General features: G+C 41.1%; 1 long non-coding RNA gene across 1 annotated transcript in view; it reads right to left on the bottom strand.

The window, feature by feature from the left end:
• Window positions 1-632: 632 nt before the first annotated feature.
• The window catches only part of LOC115070632, a 10511-nt gene continuing 3780 nt past the window's right edge, over window positions 633-7363 (bottom strand). The window contains exon 3 of the long non-coding RNA XR_003849775.1: window positions 633-1207. This is a non-coding gene — a long non-coding RNA (uncharacterized LOC115070632). The remainder of the gene's footprint in view (window positions 1208-7363) is intronic.

Genomic DNA, 7363 nt, shown 5'->3' with positions numbered 1-7363 from the left:
GAGTTAATGTCCACTGATCAGCTGTTTAACACCTTCCTTGCATCTCCATTCCCTGTCCCGTGCTCATCTTTCTGAGGTTGTATAACAGATTCAGAGCAGGAAATAATGATCTCAAGACTTGGGTTTCCACAAGTCATGTGTTAAACTAATTACTGAAAATAAGGTAAATGTCAGGTATTTGTTACACAGTAATGAGATAGAGACCTGAGACAACTCACTTAAGATCAGGAGCTGATAAACAGAGAAAACTGGTGGCCACTGGAATTTATATCATTCATCTAATAAAATTTGGAATAGCAAAAAAAAAAAAATTAAGCCTATAAGAATTAAGAGATATTTAGTGCATCCAATAGACCAGTGATGAAATCCCACAAAATAGTAGATTTAACAGGACACTGTCTTTGTAAAATGAAATTTGTGGGGCTATAGAGATGATTCAATGGTTAAGAGTCCTGGCTGCTCTGATAAAGGATTACCCAGATTCAGGTCCCAACACTCATATCGTGGCTAACAACAGTCTGTAACTCCAGTTCCAGGAGATCCAGTGTCCTCTTCTGGCCTCCCCGGACACTGCATGCACATGATGCATTTACATATATGTAGGCAAAACACTCAGACACATGAAAAATTAATAATTTTTGTAAAAAAGTAAAATGTAATTTCTGGGAGAAGTTAATTCAGCATGTTCACTAAGGGTTGAAGCTAGATTTAGAGAATATTCAATAATAAAAACAAAACTATTCCAAATAGATTTGTTTTCTACCACAATCTAGGCAAGGGGAATTCAAAATAGAATGATGCATTTCACATCTTCAGATGTCATATCAAGTGGTGTAACAGAAAGTCTTTGCTGTGCACTTCAGGAGAATCCAACACTGCACCAAGCATGCCCAAACTTTCTTTGAAGATCACGTGCAGTTTCCACATTGAGTCTAGATGTTTGTATTGAAGATCACACTCTGCTTTCTTTTGAAGCACAGAAGTTTAAGTTTGATGTCAGTCAGTGCATGGTGACAGTTTGGGGCAAACTCTACCAGCAGATAAATTGTGATAACCTTCCTGGACAAAGCTGAGTGACACTGTGTAGCAATCTGAAGGTCATTTTAAAAAGAACATGCTGCTCTGGGTGGTTCTGATTGGACCAGTCATCACACCCATGCCAGCTGTCAGCAGCCTGTGACTGGTTTTCTCATATCTGTGGACTTACCTGAAGAGAAATAGGAACAAAATTGAACTGAATCAGAACAAGCCCGGAACAAATAGAGAAGGGAAACCTTACTTCTTTCTGGAAAAAGTGAAAATTAGAGATATCAGATTCTTCAAGGCTCAGACGTCATTAAACTAAATTCTAAACATGGCTTCATAACTGTTCTAGTCAAAGACTGGGGAGGGATGGTAGGTTTTTATTATGTTTAATTTCTGACATTGATGTGACTTATAAGAATAATTTTCTTCAAGTATATCAAATGTTTCCACTGCTTGTAATTGGAATCAATAATATCCAAGTGAAGTGGTGGGTCTTTACAATGCTGAGTCACTTTTCTGTGCCAACTATGTTTTCACAAAAAAGCATGTCTCCATTCCCAAAGCTTCCAAATTTCTAATAACAATGTACATTAAAACTGACTAAAACTCTACTTCATATGTAAAAGAAAGTGAAGTTCATTAGACATGGTACGGACTGATGACATCTCAGAAATCACTACAACACTTCAACCTTCCCGAGAGAGGCAGTCAGGCTGGGGTGACATGTGTCATTCTTGGTTTTCAGTCTCCCAAAGAGAAAAGATTCAGAATTACAGCAGGCTCTTTTTCTTTATCATTTTGAAAGATTATGAATATTTATCAAGTTAAAACACATGACTAAATCAACTCTAAACCCATTGTCATTTAATGACACCACTAAGGAAAACCAGCAGGAATAAATTTCAAAGTGTTACCTGGTCTGCACACGTTTTATCTTCCATGGCAATCCACCGTGTAATATTCGGCATTACAGCCTGTGAATTTTTCAGATCTATGTGTCATTTTACACCCAGCGCTCAGAGGTGCCTCTACAACAGAACGCCTTACAACAATTCAGTGTTCCTCTTCTCTTCCTTCAACATCTCTGCCCACTCCCCTGTACACCCCAAAACCCCCTCGGTTTTCCCATAATGTTAAAGCTAATTGCAGTGAGAATCTAAGTGGACAGATTAGTGGAACTCCTCTACAGGATCAAGGCAGTTCAAATGTGAGTTTCAAGGGCCAGGGGCAGAGATTGCCTAAAGTGAAGAGGGAAGTTTTGAAGGAGTCTGGTGATAGTTGATCTTCGGAGTGGCAGAGCCTGCCTCAGGGCCCCCAGACTGCTTTAGAATTCAGAGCCCTGGGCATTTAGATGTCACAAAGCCCTCAGTTTCATCAGACTCCCAGTTGCTGTTTGGGAAGGCCTCGTGTGGGAGTTCTGCTCTCCTTCCCCAAAAGTATCAGTCCATTATATGGTCTATATTAGGTAATGACAAATTTAAGCCAAAGATCTAACCCTGTACAATACTGGGTCTCAATTATGAAGAATTTAAATGTCAGTACAGAGCCAGATTTCTAATAAAAACAAGACAAACTTCAACTGTATGGAGAAACAACACTAGACATTAAACTATAATTAATGTCAAATGGCATCATGTTCCTCTTAGGGCAATTAAATTACTTGGTGCAGCTTAAAAGTATGGTCTTTAATTGTGCTTCCCATGGTAAAAAGAAAGACAAAGAATCAAAAAGTAATCTGGAAACAAACTGTGACAAGTGTCCCCAGAAGGTTTCAACAAGAATCTAAAATGTCCCAGCTACACAGACCTTCTAGTATGGATGGCAGAGCCTATGTGTAAGTTACCAGGAGGGGGGCTCATGTGATAAGGAGAGGTCTGGATTTGGGACATGGGCAGCAGTGGTACAGTGAGAGGGAAACAAGTCATTGCACAGACCATCTCTCCACTTAGACTGCAGCTCACATTATTTTAAATCAATCACTCTTCTGTAAATATAATGAACTAAAATAATAATTGCAAGTAATAATTGTATAGCATCACATACCTAGGAAGATGGGCAAAATTCAAACCATGTTAGTGGGATATGGAGACCAGAGATCCTGTTCATTGTTGACTATGATACAAAAAGCATATGGCCCCTTTGGAAGACAATTTAGCACATCCTTATAAAGCTAAACATAAGCTTACCATGTGATCTAAAAACAATAACATTGTGCTTTATCTATCCTGATAGAGTTCCGATCCAGGCGACCCCAGACCCAGAAACCAGAAGGCCCCTAAGAGGAACTGAGTCAACCAACTCCCAGCCACCTGCTTCAAGTTAACAAAAGCAGCTCCAGGAAGTTAATGGCCAATATATTGTGATCACTAGAGCATGCTCCACAGGCTGACAAACAGGTTTCCCAACCCCTTAGCTGCAATTAATTCCTAGAACCCCGTAATTGTAGAAAACATATTTTACAGAAGATGTTTTCCCTGATAAGTTTCACAGGTTACGGACTCCACACCCTCCCTGAGCAAGCAGCCCCCGAAACAGTCCCAAACAGCAGAAAAATAGTCTTTTTTTCCACATTCTGTCCCTTTATAAGCTACCCCCACCCCCCACATCCATTAGGCTGTTGGCTCTTCCTCTCACCTGAGTTGAAGACCAGCCCCCCCAAACCCATTCAACTCTGGCTTTGCCAGAGTCCTCTCTGTTTCTGTTTTGCGGCGATCCTGACCCCTGCCACCTTTCATCTAACACAACCAATTTTAAAACTTTAGTCATACAAAAACTGGCATATGCAAGAAAGTTTATAAAAGCACTCTCATAACTACCTCAAAGCAGGAACAACCAAGATGTATTTCAATAGGTACAGGGATAAAACAACAAATCCCACATAATTGAACATTAATCAATAATGAAAAATGAGCTGTGAAGCCATCTAAAGGCACAGATGAATCTACGATGCAAATGGCTAAGTGAAAGAAAAGTCTGAAAGGTCTGAAAAGGGCTGCAGACGGCGTCATTCAAATCCTCTAATATTCTGGAAAAGGCAAAACTATACATAGAGATAATAAAATGATCAAGGGTACCAGAGGCGTGATGCTGCAGTGAGGGAGCCATGGATACCTTGTATAGATGAGCTGGAACACACACACACACACACACACACACACCACACACACACACACACACACACACACACACACACACACACTTTCTATTGCTGGCTACTGAGTGGCCTAGGAGCAAGGACACGCACACAAACCTCCCAGGACCTGGCTTCTCATACCATTTTCTAAGAACAGGAACCAGAGCTTTGTGCAGAATGAATGTTTCTAGAACTAGAGGAAGAAAAGTAAAAGATCATCTTGGAGCACCCTACAGGGCTGGAATGTAAGGAAGTGCTAAGAAAACACACAGAGACCTAATGGTGGAACACAGTCTGCAACTGAAATATCCTTATGGCCAAATCTGCAAGAAGCAAAGTAATTAAAGTCATGTTGCTTTGTAGGATGAAATATAGAACATATTTGTGAGTTCATGATCATACGAACATGTGATTGATATGGTAGAAGGGTAGAGTATAGAAATCTCTCTCATGCAAAAATTAACAGTGACTCATGTAGTTACCCAAGGAGGTTGAGCTCGACTCGTGCCTCCTCTGGTGTGGACTGCACAGTGACTTCCTTATAGAGAGTGTTCTGTGGAAAGGGGACAAAAGAAGTTACTGATAGAGAAACCTAACATGCACCAGTACAGTCAAGAGATGAAGATCAACATCAGCTTGGGGAGTTGCACAAAGCATGTGGGCAGTTGATGCGACACTAGGAGATAGATGCCACCATACCTCTGTGGTCTTCTGTCTCAAAATACACAACCCCAACCTAATTAGAAAGAAGTCAGACGAGTAACAGCCGGCATCCCTCCCACAAAGCGCCTTACCAGCGCTCCTCAGTACAATCGAGGCCAAGGTAAAAAATGAGGGAAGCCAAGAAAGGGACACAGCAGAAGACCACAGAGAAATGGGAATGCATGCCACTGTGATCCTCGGTGGGATCTGCAACAGAAAACGGGTGAAGCCCTGGGACAGAACTAAGCAAACCTGAATGAAACGTGGGCTTTCGTTATGAACTAGAGCCCAGAACCATTCTTTCGGAGTAGAAACCAAGGGGAAAAGTCGAGCAATATTCAGAAATCTAAAAGATGTGCATTACTGAGGAGGAAATTCTGTGTGTTGGCAGCAGAAGTGGTTTTCCCAGTCATAGAAGATTAATTAAACACCAGTTCAGATGCCATTTATAAAGCCTTCCCATCAAATCTTCAAAACTTTCTTAAAATATTAATATCATTTTCTATGGAAAATATTACCTTTAGCATTAGAAAATATCTGGATAGGGTGGGTAATACAAAATAGCCACAATATGCTACATGGTAATGATTTTGGGGTGACGGAAGCATCCGGTAAAAATCCAACCCAGTAACAATTCAGAGACCATCTGGCAGATGTCTCCTCCTAAGTGTGGGTTTTGAGTATGAGCATTCAGACAGGAACCTGATGCAGCATAAGAAGGATGCACCAGGTGCAGCATGAACTCTCTGCTGGAGAGACTGGTCAGTGACTAATTTGCAGTCTAAGAAATTACTCAGCGCCTGCCTGCCATTTTAGTTTACATTTTAGTGCAGTGCGAAATGTACATTTTAACATGCAACATCAGCAATGTTGACTGCAAATCATGAGATTCATGCATTTCATTTTTTAAAATTTTTTTACTATTTATATGTGCATGTGTGTATTGTCTGCATGTAGGTAAGTGCACCCATGTCGTGCAATGCCCGCGGAGGACAGAAGAAGCTGTCGGATCCCCTGGGACTGGAGTTATGGACAGTTGTTAGCTGCCATGTGGGTGCTGGGATTCGAACCCAGGTCTTCTGCAAAAACAACCAGTGTTCTTAACCACTGAGCCATCTCTCCAGCCTCCTATTTTTTATTCTTACTAATTAATTTTTTTATTTCATACAATACAGTTGGTGGAATTTAGATTCCCGTCCTCCATCCACACCTCCCCTTACTGCTCATCCCTTGTCCAATTTAATGTAGTGTATTAGATATATACATATATATGTATATGTATATATATTTTTTAAGGCCTGTAGAGTTTAATTTGTGTTCCCAAAAGTCCTTCAGTGTGGGTCCATCCATGGAACCTGGTTAACCTATCAAGAGTTACATCATTGACAGAGACTGTCATTCCCCTACCCAGAAGTCATAAGTTGCCAATAATTTCTCAGGTAGGGCTGGGATTTCTTACCCACTTCCCCATATCTATGCTGGGATTTTGTCTGGTTTGAGCTTGCATGGGATTTATACATGTTGTCACCATTGCTGTGAGTTCATGTGAGTAACTAGCCAGCTGTCTGGAAAACTGTTTCCTTCTGGTCACCCGCCACCTCTGGCTCTTACACTCTTTCTGCCTCCTCTTCTGCAATAATCCCTGAGCCTTGGGAGGCAGAATAAACATATTTCTTAAACTGTTTCTTAAAACTGTATGAAGCAGGCCATGAAGGAGCGCCTAATACTATTATTCTAAATAAATATCATATTAAACTGACCCCAGTGACTTACTGTTAAACCCATATGCATCGCTCAACCCTCACCAGAGAAGCTTCCTTATGCAACAGATGGTGAGACCCACAACTGGCCAATGTGCGGTCAGCAAAAGACTGCACAGTGCTGATCCTTAAATACCAAACTTCTGCCTCCCAAGGCTCAGGGATCATTGCAAACCAGTGGGCAGAAAGGTTTCAAGAGTCAGAGGTAGTGGACAACCACAAGGAAATAGTTTTCCAGACAGCTGGTCAATCACTCATATGAACTCATTTGAAAAATGGTGATAATATGCACAAGTCCCATGCAAGCTCAAGCCAGACAAAAATCCCAGCTTGGGTGTGGGGAGGTGGGTCAGAAACCCCAACCCTTCATGAGGAACTATTGACAACCTCTGGCTGCTGGGAGGGAGAGAGCCAGTCTCTTTTAAGGGTGTGACTCTTGGTAGATTAACCAGACTCCAGTGGATGCACTGACGCTGAAGGGCATTTGAGGATACAAATTAGATATGTAACAGAGTACATGAAATTGGGGAGGGATGGTAAGGGGGTGCGCATAGGGGAAAGGAATCTAAATACAATAAAAATACATTGTACTAAATTTCCAAAAATTCAATTATAAAAGGAAAAAACTGTGGATCTCAATAAAGTGGGATCAAAACATCTTGTGCTTAAAACATGAAGATGTTCAACTATCTAAAGATTTGTTACAATGTGGGTGGCTCTACAATCTGCAAAGGGGAGGGGA

This window comes from Nannospalax galili, unplaced genomic scaffold (assembly GCF_000622305.1).
Source record: "Nannospalax galili isolate Female #2095 unplaced genomic scaffold, S.galili_v1.0 scaffold197, whole genome shotgun sequence".
NCBI classification, from domain to species: Eukaryota; Metazoa; Chordata; class Mammalia; order Rodentia; family Spalacidae; genus Nannospalax; species Nannospalax galili.
The sequence above is the reverse complement of the archived record's forward strand: the minus strand, read 5'-3'. Positions and strand labels throughout refer to the sequence as shown.